General features: G+C 46.7%; 1 protein-coding gene across 12 annotated transcripts in view; it reads left to right on the forward strand.

Moving 5' to 3' along the window:
* rapgef2b (Rap guanine nucleotide exchange factor 2b) overlaps window positions 1–17547 on the forward strand; it is a 1083630-nt gene that overhangs the window by 548071 nt on the left and 518012 nt on the right. The gene's annotated exons all lie outside the window — the stretch shown is intronic.

Raw genomic sequence — 17547 nt, forward strand, 5'->3', positions numbered from 1 at the left:
TCCAAACCACGCCAGGTTAGAGCAGGCGGGCCGTCGGGTTGAAGGAGTTGGATGGGTCGCGATGTCGGTGCTCAGGTGAGTGATGGGTGCATGAGTGCAAAGGTAAGTGTGTTTGATGTGTCTAAAATGTGTAAAGAACTTTTACTAACCTGTACTTACCTTAACAGCCTTTCTTCCTGTAGCCGTCAGGAGCCCATCACTCACCCGGCACTTAAAGCTGAACGGCTGCGATCTGTGAAAAGTGACAGCCTTCAGCTTTGAGTGCTGCTGAGAGTTCTAACTGAGTCTGTGCAGAAGGACTCCTGTTAGAACTCAGATTGTCAGTGTTTCACAGCTTCAAACAGCTGTGAAACACTGATATTTCATCTGTCAAGAACTCTTGACAGATGAAATTGCAGTCTGTGACGTCACCTGTTGCCGGGTGGCCCTTAATTGGCCTGCTGAGCACACTGGGCGGGCTCAACAAGGTCAATCAAGGGAAAATCGCGCGGATTGGCCGGACGTCGAAGTAGGCGGGTCTAAAACCCGAAAGTTGTAGTCCCGCCGCCTTCCCGACAGCTTCAGGAAAATCGACCCCATAGATTTAGAGTAACTTGTAAACTTTGGTTTTACCGAATCGTGATGTTGCCGCAGGTTAGAATGTTGTATTCTCACTTCATTTTTGAGTCCAGTGTAGACTGATGGGATTAGAATGATCTCTCTTGCCTGTATAGGGTATAACTGTTTGAACCTGCACAGGCTATGCTTAGTGGCTGCAAATCGGCAGCACAAAACTGTCAAACTGGGCAAGCTCACCAAAATGGAGAAGTATAAGTAGTATCTGAAATAGAAAAACTCACGCTGGTGCAGTAAAGGGTGTTCTCCTGAATAGGATTACAACGTATTTGGGGCTGATTTCTTTTTTGCTATTTGTTGTAAAATCACAATTGCATTTTTTACACTCTTGTTTATAATTTCACAAATAGTGAAGAGAGGAAATCTTCCTCCAGTTTTGGAGCAGAACAGAAGAATCTTTACTCTACATCTACCACATGCTATATCTGTAAAGATTGCTGGATGCCTAATTATTTATTCCCTCGTAATCCAATTTCTCACCTTAATGAGCTCCAAAAATCTGTTCAGCTAGCTTTTGAATAACTCACCATCATTTTATGCTTTTGACCTGTTAAATTGAAGAAGAAATAATTTTTTTATTTCACATACTAACGAACTGAATTGCTTGCAGTCCAGGGTGAGAAGTGTTTGATGTGACCTTAATAAATAGCCTTTTACTGGGTGGGACGTTAGCACACAGACTAGACATTCAAGATCTCCATATACAATATCTGTGCTCTAAGTGCACCCGCGTCACAACAAAATATAGTCATGTTCTGGAAAGAACCACTTTTCCATAAAAGTAGATGCATTTGTTGCTTAATGTGCATTTAGTCCAGGAATCCATTCTACAGGTTATCCTACTAGATAAGAACACTCTGCTTATTACAGAAACACAGTGACATCACCATGCATTTCTTCTACTTTTGTAGTGTAACTACTGACCTGCTATTTTATAATACAGAAATCCTTCATGGAATTTTTTGTGTGGAAACAAAACCCTAATTGTAGAGTTTGATCAAGGATGACAAAGGGTTTGACCCGAAGCGTTGACTCTATTTTCTCTCCACGGGTGTTGCCTGGCCTGCTGAGTATTTCCAGCATGTTCTGTTATGTTAAAAATAACATAGAGTGGTGTAAGTTAGAAGTAATTGAAAATTAAATCACTGTTGATATTGAATGTTTTTTAATCTTGAAACATAAATATAGTCAAGTGTCGCTTATCTGCATATTGAATTACCATGTGTTCAATTATACGCATAGCATCCCTTCCTGACAGCCCATTCCTTGCCAGACCTATAAATGTCTCACTCCTGGCAAAAGCTATGCCTCGCCCTCTCGACGTGATCAATGTGCTGTATAGAAAGCAAATGAATTACACTGTTTTGTGTTTTTACTTTTCCTCAATTGAATTTCATGAACACATGAATAACCCTGATAATCACTATTTCTGCCATGCCAACTACTGCTTCTGCTGTTTTTAATCTACCATTTCTTATGTAGCTAACAAGCCCAAATCTCCAAACTGATCCTGTTGCTGCTCCATCCAGCTGATTACTTTGGCTGCCCTGCTGACTCCATTAGTATGTATGGGGGGAGCAGCAATATGACTGAGCGATATTGACTGAGTATGTTTGGGGAGTTTGTCATATATGAAGCAGTAAGTGCCTGTTCTGTTGAAACTGCTAATGGACTGTCATCCATCTTTTTTTTTAATGTATTCATGGGATGTGGATGTCGCTGGCAAGGTCAGCATTTATTGCCCATCCCTAATTGCCCTTGAGAAGATGGTGGTGAGCTGCCTTCTTGAACCGCTGCCATCCGTGTGGTGAAGGTGCTCCCACAGTGTTGTTAGAGAGGGAGTCCAGGAATTTGACCCGGTGACGATGAAAGAACAGTGATATAATTTTAAGTCAGGATGGGGTGTGACTTGGAGGGGAACTTGCAGGTGGTGGTGTTTCCATGCGCCTGCTGCCCTTGTCCTTCTAGGTGGAAGAGGCCGCGGGTTTGGGAAGTGCTGTCGAAGAAGCCTTGGGGGAGTTGCTGCAGTGCATCTTGTAGATGGTACACACTGTAGCCAAGCCTCTTGAGTGTTGTTGCACTCATTCAGGCAAGTGGAGAGTATTTTATCACACTACTGACTTGTGCCTTGTAGATGGTGGAAAGGCTTTGGGGAATCAGGAGGTGAGACACTCGCTGCAGAATACCTAGCCTTTGACCTGCTCTTGTTGCCACAGTATTTATGTGGCTGGTCCAGTTAAGTTTCTGGTCAATGGTGACCCCCCAGGATGTTGATGGTGGGGGATTCAGCGATGATAATCCCGTTGAATGTCATGGGGATGTGGCGAGACTCTTTCTCGTTGATGATGGTCATTGCCTGGCACTTGTGTGGCGCGAATGTTACTTGCCACTTATCAGCCCAAGCCTGAATGTTGTCTAGGTCTTGCTGCATGCGAGCATGGACTGCTTCATTATCTGAGGAGGTGTGAATGAAAACAGTATGCAATCATCAGCGAACAACCCACTTCTGAGCTCATGATAGAGGGAAGGTCATTGATGAAGCAGCTGAAGATGGTTGGGCCTAGGACAATGCCCTGAGGAACTCCTGCACGATGTCCTTGGGCTGAGATGATTGGCCTCCAACAACCACAACCATCTTCCTTTGTGCTAGATATGACTCTAGCCAGTGCAGCAATTACCCCCTTATTCCCATTGCCTACAATTTTACTAGGGCTCCTTGATGCCACACTCGGTCAAATGCTGCCTTAATGTCAAGGGCAGTCACTCTCACCGCACCTCTAGAATTCAGCTCTTTTGTCCATGTTTAGACCAAGGCTGTAGTGAGGTCTGGAGCCGAGTGATCCTGGCGGAACTCAAATTGAGCATCGGTGAGTAAGTGCCGCTTGATAGCACTGTTGACGACACCTTACATCACTTTGCTGATGATTGAGAGTAGACTGATGGGGCGGTAATTGGCCGGGTTGGATTTGTCATGTTTTTTGTGGACAGGACATACTTGGGCAATTTTTCACTTTGTCAGGTAGATGCCAGTGTTGTAGCTGTACTGGAACAGGATGCAAGTCATGACATATTTGCACATTTACTGTGAGTTGCTGTGCAGTTCTTTTTCCCCAGTCTAGCCAAAGACAACTGCTACTGGGAAGCATAATATGACTTCTTTAGTAACTCAGGTACTTAAGGCTATCTTCCTCTTACTTATTTTCTAATAACCTTTGATTAATATCTATTAAATTCACCTTATTGATATTGTCCATAGCTTACAGAGATGAACAATTTTGGGCGATTACCTGATAACCACATTATTCTCACGCCACAAGGGATGTGAAATAAGCAGAGGAATTGCAGGACTCAATCGGAAAATACTAACACAGACAGATCAGGAAAGGGATCTGGGGCCATAGTAGATTGATCTTTCAAAATATCAAGCCAATATCTGGCTGGTGTCAGGAAAACAAATGGTATAATAAGTTGCAACGTTCCCTATAACCTGTGCGGCTGCGCAGCTCTCTGTCATTCCCGCACTGCCCAGAACTGGCTTTTGCAATGTTAAAGTTCAAGCATGCGGGAATCTGTGAATGGGCCTCACAGCCTGCGCATGCAAAAAAAAGTTACAGGGAACATTGTTAGGTTGTGTAGATATTTGAATAGAATGTCGATCAAAGGCCGTTATGCTGTCACTATATAGAGTGCTAACCAATTTGCACTTGTGGGAGTATTGTGTGCAGTTCCTGAAGCGTTACTACAGGGAGGATGTAACTGACCTTGAAACGGCGCAGAGTAGAGCTGATTAGGAAATCAGAGAATAAAACATACGTATAAATTTGCAGAACTAGGACTTTTCTTGTTGGCGAGGAGACAACTGAGGAGGAATATAGTGAAGGTATTCAAATTAATAAGGCTCAGGGATATAGAGGATCAGTCAGGACTGTTTGATTTGGTGCAGGATTGCAGAACAAGAGTGCATTAGTATAAGCTGAAAGGGAAGACGTAAGAAAGCATTACTTAACTGTGAAGATAATCAGTTTTTGGAATAGCTTACCACGGGAGGTTGTAGGGACAAGTAGGTTTGATCTCTAAGCTCAAATTGGACAAGCATCTTGAAGAGAAATCCATCATTGATTACAACTGCAAGGACAGCAGGAAAACTGATTAAATGGAGGAGTGGATCACCTACCCTTTACAGACACTGTCCAATTTTCATTCTGTTGATTTCAATGGAATGAAAATCAAGCGGGTGCTCCAACGGGTGGGTGATCCATCCTACCAGATTACCACTGGGGCAGTGAAAGCAAAACATTTCCGCCTGGCTTTTTCTGGTCTTGAGGTTTTCTGTTTCTGAGAGCCCAGATCCCATATTACTGACAAGTGATTTTCTGTTGTATCCCATTAAATTATTTTCAGATCAGTTCATTTATTTTACAGTAATTAAAAAGCAAAATACTGCCGATGCTGGAAATCTGAAATAAAAACAGAAAATGCTAGAAATATTTAGCAGGATAGGCAGCATCTATGTAGAGAGAAGCAAAGTTAATGTTTCAGGTCGCTAACCTGAAACAATTCTAGTGAAAGGTCATCGACCTGAAATGTGAACTTTGTTTCTCTCTCCACAGGTGTTGCCTGACCAGTTGAGTATTTCCATCATTTTCTGCATTTATTTCACATATTTAGGAAATCATACCATTTGCTGCAGAATGCCTATAAAAGTACAGGTTGGAGTGGTCGATTTCAGATCTTTAAGAATAATTACAGTACTGTGGTACAGCAGGCAACTTCGAGCAAAAAGAATCTTTTACAGTAAATGTATTCTGCAGTTGTGCTGCAAAATTGTTTCTATTGTAGCGAATTATGTCATATTCAATTGTTTATAAGCATTTCAATGCATTCTCTGCTTTTATGAAAAAATAGCTCTCAACTGATGATTCAAATTACTAACTGAATAGAGCTAAGCCTACCTCTCTCCTGCTGTGCTGATTGAAGATTTGATTGAATTGATAAAAGGAATACTTCATCAACACCATCTTTAAATACCTTTTATTGGTGGTTCCTATTACTAGTTTGTGTTGAAACAGCAATGTTTTTGTGTGCACATAGTCTAGGTTTACACTTCATTGCAGTATTGAGGGAGCGCTGCACTGTCGGAGGTGCCTTCTTTCAGATGAGATGTTAAACCTCTCTCAGGTGGACATAAAAGGTCCTACGGCACTATTCCAAAAGAGATGGGGAGTTCTCCCAGTGTCCTGGTCATATTTATCCCTCATTGAACACCTGAGAAACAGAAAATCTGGTCATTCATTTAATTGTTTGAGGGAGCTTACTGTGCGCTTATTTGGTGCCACGTTTCCTGCATTACAATAGTGACTACACTTCAAAAGTACTTACTTGGCCATTCCTTCTGTTGCCTAGGCCCTAAGCTTTGGAATTCCCTGCCTAAATCTCTCCGCCTCGCTACCTCTCTTTCCTCCTTTAAGACGCTTCTTAAAACCTACCTCTTTGACCAAGCTTTTGGTCACCTGCCCTAATTTATCCTTATGTGGCTCTGTGTCAAATTTTTTGTCTTTAAAACGTTGCAAGGTGTTGCACATGAGTATTTTAAGTGCTTTGGGAAATCCTGAGGTTGTGAAAGGCGCTATATAAATTCCCCTCTTGTTGGGTCTTTATATGACATTGTGATGACTGCATTTGCTGGATTAAAGTTGAGGCTAGAACATTGAAGGATTCACATTCAGTCAGATGTATCAATATTTTTTAAGAAAATACTTCAGAACAACCTGTATCACGGTTGAGATTGTTGTGAATGTTTCAATAATAATAAAAGCACAGTCCTCAAAGTGCAGGAAGTATTTGGACCACCCTATGGATTCAATTGCATAGAAGAAGGAAAGAGCTTTTGCATTCACCGTTTGACCGTTATGCACAGGAAAGTCTTCAGACTTTGCATGCGAGCTAGTTGAGAACTTGAGTGGTTTCCATCACTTTGATCCTTGTAGTCGTTTTTTAGACAGGCAGAACTTTTCCAGTTTAATCCTCCAGCCCCTGTTCAATTTTTGTTGTCTGACATTTCTGCTTTCTCCTTTTGTTACCATATTGCCTGTGGATAAAATACAGTGGGCAAGAAATGGGGCTCAGTAGCGCCTTTTTTTTGGGCACTACAAGTGCCGTTAGGGACCCAAAATGTCGTCCGCAGCGCATGCGCACACTTCTGATGCGAAGCGCACCGGGTGGCATCTTGGTGAAGGCGTGGCACGTGCACAGTTAATGCCCACTGGAAGTATGCAGAGCAGGCATATCATGACGTCAATCAGCCTGCAACGCTGATTTGATGCCAGCGCTGCCATTTTTGGAGCTCAACGTTCCGACCGATGCCCTCCCTTAAGCTCGCACAGCTGAACATGCGTTAAGCAGCAGGAAGGACCCCCCCCCCCCCCCCAACCAGTGCTATTTAAAGGATCATCAACTACTTGCAGGTTAGTTGCTGGTTGAATTTTTTTCTGGCTGTTGCTACAATTCTACATGTTTTTGGTGCTTTCTATACTTGTTTCAAGTTTCAAATGTTTACAGGGAGTGATGCAGCAGGTGCTGAAGTACTTTTTCTTGACTTCAAGGGTTTTACACAAACCAGTTGATCCCAGACATGGGTGTACCAGTTGGCTTTCCTCTTGGAATAGACCATGACTGGGAGACTGAGCAGAGGCCTCGCAGAGCAGGACAAGCTGCTAGAACAGGGAGGAAGAGGAGGGGTGGAAGGTCTCTCAGCACGAGGCCATATCCGCCCAGGGTGGTCAGAGAGCAATTCTCCTACCTGAACCTAAGCGAGGAACAGTGTGTGAAATGTCTGCGCTTCACTAAGGAGATCCTCACTGAAATCTGCCAATTGCTGCAGCCACAACTGCAACCTCAGAGCAGAGCAAGGACCTCATTGCCAGTGGCTGTGAAGCTGACCGCGGCGATGAACTCGTATGCTTCTGGCTCCTTTGTAGCAGTCGGCGCAGACTCCATGGATTTTTAGATTATGAACATATACCCTTATTAAAAACTGGACAGGTTGTTTCGGGGGGAAGCTGTGGAAAAACACTCGAGCTGAAGGTGGCTGACGTAACCAGGTTGCATTCGTATGGTAACGGACTGTCCTTGGGAACAATGACCCGAGAGATCCACTCCCAAGTCATGAATAACGAGGCTGGCGACTCATTGTTTCTGAAGAAGATGAGCTCGTTAAGTTAAATCGGCTGGGAGATCGAAACGAGATCTAAACCATCCAAACCTGGGAGGAGGCCTGGAAACCATTTCCCTGAGGCCATGTGTCCATTAAAACCACAGACAGCGGTCTGTGTATTGGAGGTGTATATCAGAGAGCCGTTTTGGATAGCTTGCTCTCTCTCTCTCTCTCTCTGCCCTCCCCACAACGGAACGTCAAGAGGAGCTGAGCCTTGTTCTTCCAACCAAGACAGACTTCGACTCAGACTGGGACTCGCATGCCGCAAGGCCGGTATGGAACCAGGCAGCCGAGACGTACGGGAGGAAGCTACAAGCAAAATCAAGGGCAATCTAGGTGAGCATTGCCAAGCCTGCACACCCACAAGATCACTTAGCTGTGTGAGGGGGTGCCTGTATGTTCCTACCAAACCAGAGGGGGGTTTAGCATTGGAAGGGTCCTGTGATAGTTTAGTTCATGGGAGGGTGTTTTTAGGCCGTGGTAAGTCAGCACGGCAGGGGCTTGTTGGACAAGTCAGGGTTGTACTGTTTTAAACTGTACTGTTGTGCTCACACCGCTCATACTGTATGCGGGTGGAGTGGTTTTGTCAACCTTAATAAACACTGTACGGGTGAGCCCGAAAATGCTGTCCGTGTTCCAATCTGTTCTCAGTAATCCCTATCGTCCAAAGCTTTTAGTAAGGGGGTTTGCGTGCTCGCTGTGGGCGAGGCGAAACCACTTACAGTAATTGGCGATTGCGGCAGGGCCTATAGGAAATTGGCCACAGCAGAAACCGGTTACACCTTCCAGGCTGGAGCTGGAGATATTAACAACATCTCGCAGTTTGCTGTCCACTGTTGCATAATGGAGGTCTCTCCATTCAGTGAGAGCTAACTTCATTTCATTCTCTTGCCCGAAACAAGCAGGCAGAGTGAGCACGAAAGTTTGTTTGGATTGAACGCTTCCCCATGGTACAGGGTGCCATTGACTGTACGTACAATGTTTTGCAGGTGCCGCATGTCATCTCTGCCATGCACCGGAACCGAAAGGATGTCTAATCCCACAGCATCCAGCTGGTGTGTGACCATGGGCACTGCATCTTGCAGGTCAATGCCCGATATCCTGGCAGCCATGATGCCTTCAGTCTGCGGCAATCTGCTGTGCCGGCTGCATTTCAGCCACCACGGCAAATCAAAGGGTGGTTACTGGTTGATGAGGGCTATCCACTGACGACATGGATCATGACTCCGGTTTGCAATCCACACACACGTGTGTAGCATGCATACAATTAGAGCAATGTTGCCATAAGAAATATGATAGAACAGACCATTGGCGTGCTGAAGCAACGATTCTGGTGCCTGGACCTCTCTGGAGGAGCCCAGCAGTACTTGGCTGCACAACCTTGCCATCATTAGAGGACAGCCCTTGCCACCAGCTATCAGACGAGAAGCTGAGAAGCAGGAGGAAGAGGAGGAGGTGGAAGAGAGAGGGAAGCAGCAACCTAGACAGTCCCTTTCTGCCTGGGTTGTATGTGAAGAATTCATTCGAATGCAATACCAGTAACCGCAACCCCATTCACCAACAGTCCTACACTCCTTACCTTCCCTCTGTCACTGACCATCACATCGTCCTCTTGGCCACAATACAAAAATAAAAGCCACCACAAAAGCAACATTCCAAACCAAATTTATAAATGAAACCATGCCATAATGCATACAAACTTAAACTAATCACCCTTGTGCATTCTCATAGTGCCTGTCTTCCATGTCCTTTGCTTGTCCTAGTGCTCCGACGCAATGCTACCCCAGTGGCTGCAGCATGGCTGGTGGAAGCCTGCTGACTTTCAGTGGGGGAGACTGCAGACGGCCTTGGAGGATGACGCAAGCAGCTCTGGGCCTAGCATGCCCGGCGTCAGACTGCACCATCTTGGCATGGGTATCAGCAGTCTGGGCTGGGTGGCTGACGGGCAACAGCAAGGGCAGTGGCAGTGGTGGGAGGACGAATGCTGTCATCCTGAAAGAGGACAGAAGACTCCTGGTCCATGGAGCCACTGCCAGTCCCCCGGGACAGCGCCTCAGCATTCCTAGTAATCTGTTGGAAGACAGATTGCTGGACTGCTGTGACACCCTGCAAGCCCCTTTGAACACTGGTATCCGCAGCCATGATGGCAATGGGCTTGCATGACCGTAAGCTGAGCATGCATGAGAGCAGTCTGAGCTTGCATTACAGCAAGCTGACCTTGCATGACAAACGTCTGAGCTTCCACTGCCGCATTCAGACTTTTGGTGGAAGCTGCTTGTTCTACAATGGAAGCGGAGACATCGGCCATCAGACGCTGCATCATGGGCGGGTCCACAAGTGTGCTAAGGGAGTTGGCCACCACTTCCATGCTGGAAAGGATGGGCTCCAAGCTCAACGCAAAGTTCTGTGCCAAGTTGGTGCTGGACTCCTCCATGCTCTGACATTGAACGCAGGCTTCCTCATGCACCAAGCATTTCGTACCAAGCACCAAGTATACCCATCAGCCTTCTTCTGTAGCCTGGCCCATCAAAGTCCTCTGCAGCAAAACTCGTGTGTGACCTATCCCTCTGGCGAGCTTGCACCTGCGCTATCCTTGCTCCCTGCCCTGGCTGCAGCGCACTTGTGCCTGGTGTCTCACCACATGCAGATCCCACTTCTAACCTATCCTCTAAGATATGCGGAATGTCAATATCTGAGTTGGTGGCTGCGAGTGTGAAATGTGACGGTGTGTCCTCATCATCACTCTCCTCTTGAAGTTCCTCCATTGCCTGGCCTGGTTGCACTTCCTGGGTATCTGAAAGGAAACAGGCACAAGGGTAAGGTTGTGGTGAGGGGAAAGTAACAGGTGCATGCTTACACCATCTGCACCTTGTAAATCAGAAGAGATTGTGGGATGTGAGAAGGAGGATTAGGTTGAGGATACCGTCATCGTCGATGGTTTCAGCCCCGTCGCTGGCCACGGCCTCAGCAGTGGCTGTTCCGATAATGGCCAGTACCGTCTCCTCCATGGGGTTAGAGCATGCATGCACGCCTCTCCCGCTCCGGTTAGTTCCTGCTGCTTTCGGTTGTGTGCCACCTTCTGCAAAAGAGAGGGAAGTATGTCAGCGAGTGTTGTGCAATATGTTTGGGTGATGTGGCTGTCAAGGTTGAATAGCTGCCAGTGTCATAGAGTCATAACAGCACAGAAGGAGGCCATTCGGCCCATCGAGTCCGTCCAGGCTCTCTGGAGCAATCCAGTCAGTCCCATTCTCCCGCTCTATCCCCATAGTCCTGCAAGCTAATTTCCCTCAAGTGCCTATCCAGTCTCCCCTTGAGTGTCTCTGTTTCCACCACTTCCATCAGCATCGAGTTCCAGGTCCTCACCACTCATTGCGTAAAAAAGTTTTTCCTCACATCCACCCTGTATCTCTTGCCCAAAACCTTAACTCTGTGTCCCCTAGTCCTTGTACCGTCAACTACACATCCCCCCTGTATCTCTTGCCCAAAACCTTAAATCTGTGTCCCCTAGTCCTTGTACCGTCAACTAGTGGGAACAGCCTTTCCCCATCTAGCCTATCCAAACCCCTCAACTTCATTTGAAAACACATCCTGCTTCTCCAACCTGTCCTTGTAGCTAAGATCCCCCTTCCCCGGAACCATTCTGGTAAATCTCCTCTGCACCCTCTCGAGGGCCTTCACATCCTTCCTAAAGTGTGGTGACCAGAACTGGATGCAATACTCCAGTTGAGGCCTAACCAGCGCTTTATAAAGGTTCAGCATAACTTCTCTACTTTTGTACTCAATACCTCCTATTTATGAAGACCAAGCTCCCATATGCTTTGCTCCCCACTCTCTCAATATGCCCTGCCACCTTCAGGGACCTATGCGCATTAACTCCCAGGTCCCTCTGTCCCTGTACACGCTAAAACTGTGCCATTAAGTGTATATTGCCTCTCCCTGTTCCTTCTGCCAAAATGCATCACCTCACACTTCTCTATTAAATTCCATCTGCCACTGGAAATTATTGGAAAAAATTCTGAGGGACAGAATTAGTCTCCACTTGGAGAGGCAAGGATAGTCAGCATGGCTTTGTCAGGGGGAGATCATGTCTAACCAATTTGATTGAATTTTTCGAGGGGGTGACTAGGTGTGTGGATGAGGGTAGTGCAGTTGATGTCATCTACATGGACTTCAGTAAGGCTTTTGACAAAGTCCCGCATGGGAGACTGGTCAAGAAGGTAAGAGCCCATGGGATCCAGGGCAATTTGGCACTTTGGATCCAAAATTGGCTTAGTGGCAGGAGGCAGAGGGTGATGGTCGAAGGTTCTTTTTGTGACTGGAAGCCTGTGTCCAGTGGTGTACCGCAGGGATCGGTGCTGGGTCCTTTGCTGTTTGTAGTGTACATTAATGATTTAGATATGAACGTAGGAGGTATGATCAGTAAGTTCGCAGATGACACGAAAATTGGTGGAGTGGTAAATAGCGAGGAGGGAAGCCTCAGGCTATAGGACGATATAGACGGGTTGGTCAGATGGGCAGAACAGTGGCAAAAGGAATTTAACCCTGAAAAGTGTGAGGTGATGCATTTTGGGAGGACTAACAAGGCAAGGGAATACAAAATGAATGGTAGGACCCTAGGAAGGACAGAGGATCAGAGGGACCTTGGTGTGCATGTACATAGATCCCTGAAAGCAGCAGGACAGGTAGATAAGGTGGTTAAAAAGGCATATGGGATACTTGCCTTCATTAGCTGAGGCATAGAATATAAGAGCAGGGAGGTTATGATGGAGCTGTACAAAACGCTAGTTAGGCCACAGCTGGAATACTGTGTGCAGTTCTGGTCGCCACACTATAGGAAGGATGAGATTGCATTGGAGAGGGTGCAGAAGAGATTCACCAGGATGTTAGCTGGGCTGGAGCGCTTCAGCTATGAAGAGAGACTGGACAGGCTGGGGTTGTTTTCCTTAGAGCAGAGAAGGCTGAGGGGGGACCTGATTGAGGTGTACAAAATTATGAGGGGCATAGATAGGGAAGATAGAAAGGAACTTTTCCCTTAGTAGAGGGGTCAATAACCAGGGGGCAGAGTTTCAAGGTAAGGGGCAGGAGGTTTAGAGGGGATTTGAGGAAAAACTTTTTCACCCAGAGGGTGGTTGGAATCTGGAACTCACTGCCTGAAAGGGTGGTAGAGGCAGGAACCCTCACAACATTCAAGAAGCATTTAGATGAGCACTTGAAGCGCCATAGCATGCAAGGCTATGGACCAAGTGCTGGAAAATGGGAATAGAATAGACAGGCCTTGATGGCCGATGCGGACATGATGGGCCAAAGGGCCTCTTTCTGTGCTGTAAAACTCTATGGGGGAGAAATTTGGTTGAGCCACAAACGGGGCGCCAAGCTCGCCTGGGCGCCAGATTTTGCGCTGCGATCGGAGCAACAGCGATCGCCGGAAATTCAGCTTGAGCGCCCCAAGAGGGACACGAGGCGAGGCTCGAGGCGCTCCGCGTCCCTCTTAGGGCATTGAAACTGAATATCGCAGCGCAACGTGCCGCTGCGGCACGGCACGCTGCGGTACTGCAGGCCTTCCTCCCATTCTTAAGGGGGAAGGGCCTGCACCAGCGCGATGAGCGATCGCGAGTGCCGGCAAAAGAGCCCGGCACCAAGGAGAAGTGCCGGGCTCTCGGAAAACAGCCGGCAATGCCGCGGGGGGAGAGCAAGAGGCCGGGGACGGAGGTGCTGGCAGACGGCCGCCGAAAAAACGGCCGCCCCGCACCTCCACCTTCATTTGCGCCACTGCCACCACAGGTAGGCCCCGTGAACCGGGCACGATTAGCGAGCGGCGCTACAGAGGCGGTCACTGCCAAATATCGCGAGCGGGGCGCTGCGCACACCGATGACGTCATTGGTGGCGGCGCAACGCAACAGGCTAATGCCGCCATTAGCGCCCCAGCTAAGACTATGAAGTAGCCAGTGGCGCTAAAGCCACTGAGTGCCCTCTTTAGGCACTAACTGGTGGCGCAGCCCACCGAATTTCTCCCCCTACATCTCTATGACTATGACACTTGTCTGCCCATTCGGCTAGCCTTTCTATGTCCTGCTGCAGTCGATTGGTATCATCCTCACTGTTTGCCACACCCCCAAGTTTGGTGTCATCGGCAAATTTGGAAATTCTACTTTGTATTCCAATATCCAGGTCATTTATATTTCATATAAAAGCAATAGCCCCAGCACTGACCCTTGGGGAACACCACTGTCTACCATCCTCCGGTCTGAAAAATAACCATTTATCACAACTCGCAGTTTTCTCTCCTTAAGCCAATTCCTTATCCAAGCTGCCACTGACCCACCTGTTTCATGAGCCTCAAATTTGTTAACCAGCCTTCTATGTGGTACTTTGTCAAACGCCTTCCTAAAATCCATGTAGACACCATCCATTGCATTCCCTTCAACAATCCTCCCTGTTACTTCGTTAGAAAATTCAAATTAGATTAGTCAAACACAATCTGCCTTTTACAAATCCGCGTTGGCTCTCCTTAATTAGCTTAAACCTCTCCAAGTGCACGTTAATTTTTTTCTTGATTATTGTTTCTAAAACTTTACCCACCACTGATGTTAAACTAACTGGCCTGTAGTTACTAGGATTGTCCTTACACCCTTTCTTGAACAATGGTGTCACATTTGCCACTTTCCAATCCTCAGGCACCTCCCCCGCATCTAGGGAAGATTGGAAAATTATGGCAAGCCCTTACGCTATCTCCTCTCCCAATTCCCTTAGCAACCTGGGATGCAAGCCATCTGGATCAGGCGACTTATCCACTCTAAGCATACCCAGCCTTCCTAGTACATCCTATCTATCAATTTTCACCCCTTCCATTGCTTCTACCCTTTCCACTTCTACCGATATTTTATCAGCATCCACCTCCTTAGTAAACACCGATACAAAATATTCATTATGTATTCTAGCCTTGCCCTGCGCTTCGAAGCATATATCACCTTCTTTGTCCCTAATAGGCCCCACCCCGCCTCTTACTACCTGCTTACTGTTTACATGTTGATAGAAGATTTTTGGGTTCCCTTTTATGTTAACTGCCATTCTACTCTCATATTCTCTCTTTGCCAATCTTATTTTCACCTTCACTTCTTCCCCACTCAACTTACTGTATATGGTCTAGTACTCCCTTGAAGAATTCACCTGACATGCATCATACACCCTCTTTTTTTGTTTCATCATCTTCTCTATCTCCCTCATCATCCAAGGAGGCCTTGCTTTGGTTCCCTTACCCTTCCCTCTTGTTGGAATGTACCTAGCCTGTACTTGGAACATCTCCTCCTTAAAGATCACCCATTTTTCCGTTACATTTTTTCCTGTCAGTCTTTAGTTCCATTTTACCCTGGTTAGATCCTTTCGCATCCCATTGAAGTTAGCCCTATTCCAGTTTAGAAGTTCCACTCTAGATTGTTCCTTGCTCCTTTCCAGATTGTTCCTTGCTCCTCTCCATTGCTAATCTAAATCTTATGATACGATGATCACTTGTTCTCCCAGAGACACTTGGTCGACCTGGCCCACCTCATTCCCCAGCACCAGATCCAGCAATGCCACCTATCCTAGTTGGGCCAAGAACATACTGGTCAAGGAAATTTTCCTGAACCGATTTCAGAAATTCCTCCCCCCTCTTTCCCTTTACCTTATCCCAATCGATATTTGGGTAATTAAAGTCCCCCAATATCACTACTCTATAGCTCTTTCATATCTCTGCGATTTCCCTGCTGATTTGATCCTCTACCTCCCTCTGTCTATTTGGAGGCCTATAGAATACCCCCAATAGCATGATCATACCCTTTTTGCTCCTCGACTCTAACCAAATGGATTCTGTCCTTATCCCCTCAAGAACATCCTCCATTTTCAACACTACAATATCTTCCTTAATCAGCACTGCCACCCCACCTCCCTTTTTTCCCTCCCTATCTTTTCTGAACACCTTGTATCCTTGAATATTAAGTGCCCAGTCCTCACCGCTTTTAAGCCACGTTTCTGTTATTGCCACGACTAATTGTGCTTTTAGCTCACCAACCTTATTCACCACACTTCGTGTGTTTACGTACATGCATTCTAAACCAATTTTTTAATTTTTCATAGTCTTTCTTAGTCTCATATCTAATATGGTACTACTTCCACCTCTAATACTACTTTCTTCTCTAGTACTATCCAGCACACACACTCTTTTATGCACCTTATTCCTCCTTTCTAATCCTATATGCTGGTGCCCATCTCCCTGCCACGCTAGTTTAAACCCTCCCCAACAGCACTAGCAAACCTCCCCATGAGAATATTGGTCCTGGCTCCGTTGAGGTGCAATCCGTCCAGTTTGTACAGGTCCCACCTTCCCCAGAAATGGTCCCAATGCCTCAGGAATCTAAAGCCCTCCCTCCTGCACCATCTCTCCAGCCACGCATTCATCTGTTCTATTCTCCTATTCCTATACTCATTAGCACGTGGCGCCGGGAGTAATCCGGAGATTACTACCTTTGAGGTCCTGATTTTTAATCTCTTTCCTAGTTCCCTATAATCTGCCTGCAGGACCTCATCCCTCTTTCTACCTATGTCGTTGGCACCGATATGGACAATGACCTCTGTCTGTTCACTCTCCCCCCTCAGAGTGTCCTGCAGCCACTCAGTGACATCCTTGATCCTGGCACCAGGGAGGCAACATACCATCCTGGAGTAACGCCTGCATCCACAGAAACGCCTGTCTGTTCCCCTAACTTATGAATCCCCTATCACTATTGCTCTTGCACTCTTCTTCCTCCCCCCCCCCCCCCCCGCCCACCCCGTGCAACTGAGCCACCCGTGGTGCTGTGGCTTTGGCTCTAGCTGCTCCCCCCAGAGGAACCATCACCCCCATCAGTTTCCAGAACTGTGAACTGGTTAATGAGCAAGATGCACCCTGGGGATTCCTGTCCTACCTGCCTGGTCCTCCTCCTCTGTCTGGTGGGCACCCATTCCCTCTCTGCCTGCACATTCTGAGGCTGCAGGGTGACCACTTCTAGAAATGTGCTTTCCAAGTTTTTCTCAGCCTCACAGATGCACTGTAGTGACTCCAGCTGCTACTCAATCTCCGAAACCAGGAGCTCAAGTTGCTGCAGTTGGCGACACTTCCTGCACACGTGGCCATCCAGGCCGCAAGAAGCGTCCAGGAATTCCCACATGGTTCAGGATGTGCAAATCATGGGACTAAGCTGCCCTGCCATGCCTCTATTTACCAGACTATGGAGATAATTTAGCAGAGAGAAACTTAAAACTTAACAAGAAACTCTCAACAGCTACCTACCAATCAGCACTTCCCTCTATTAGATAGGCTATAAACTACTTAGCAGAAATATACTCAAAACTGAACAAAAAAAAAACCTTTACCACAAATACTCACCTCTCAGCTCCCTTGTGTCAGCGACACCTTTGTGATTTTTTTTCTCTCTCGGTTTGTTGCTCAACTGCTCCGCTCTGCTCCCGCTCTTTTTAAACAGCCGTTCCACTCTGCTCCCACTCTTGTGTGTGCAAGCTGAGATGTGGATGTGAGGCTTGCAACAGTGCTAAGTGTGTAAGGGTGAGGTGAAGCATTTTTTTTTCATTCACAAGATGTGGGCGTCGCTGGCAAGGCTAGCATTTATTGCCCATCCCCAATTGCCCTCGAGAATGTGGTGGTGAGCCGCCTTGTTGAACCGCTGCAGTCCGTGTGATGAAGGTA

Source organism: Somniosus microcephalus, chromosome 2 (assembly GCF_052327205.1).
Source record: "Somniosus microcephalus isolate GS21.2 chromosome 2, FLI_Smic_1.0, whole genome shotgun sequence".
Classification (NCBI taxonomy): Eukaryota; Metazoa; Chordata; class Chondrichthyes; order Squaliformes; family Somniosidae; genus Somniosus; species Somniosus microcephalus.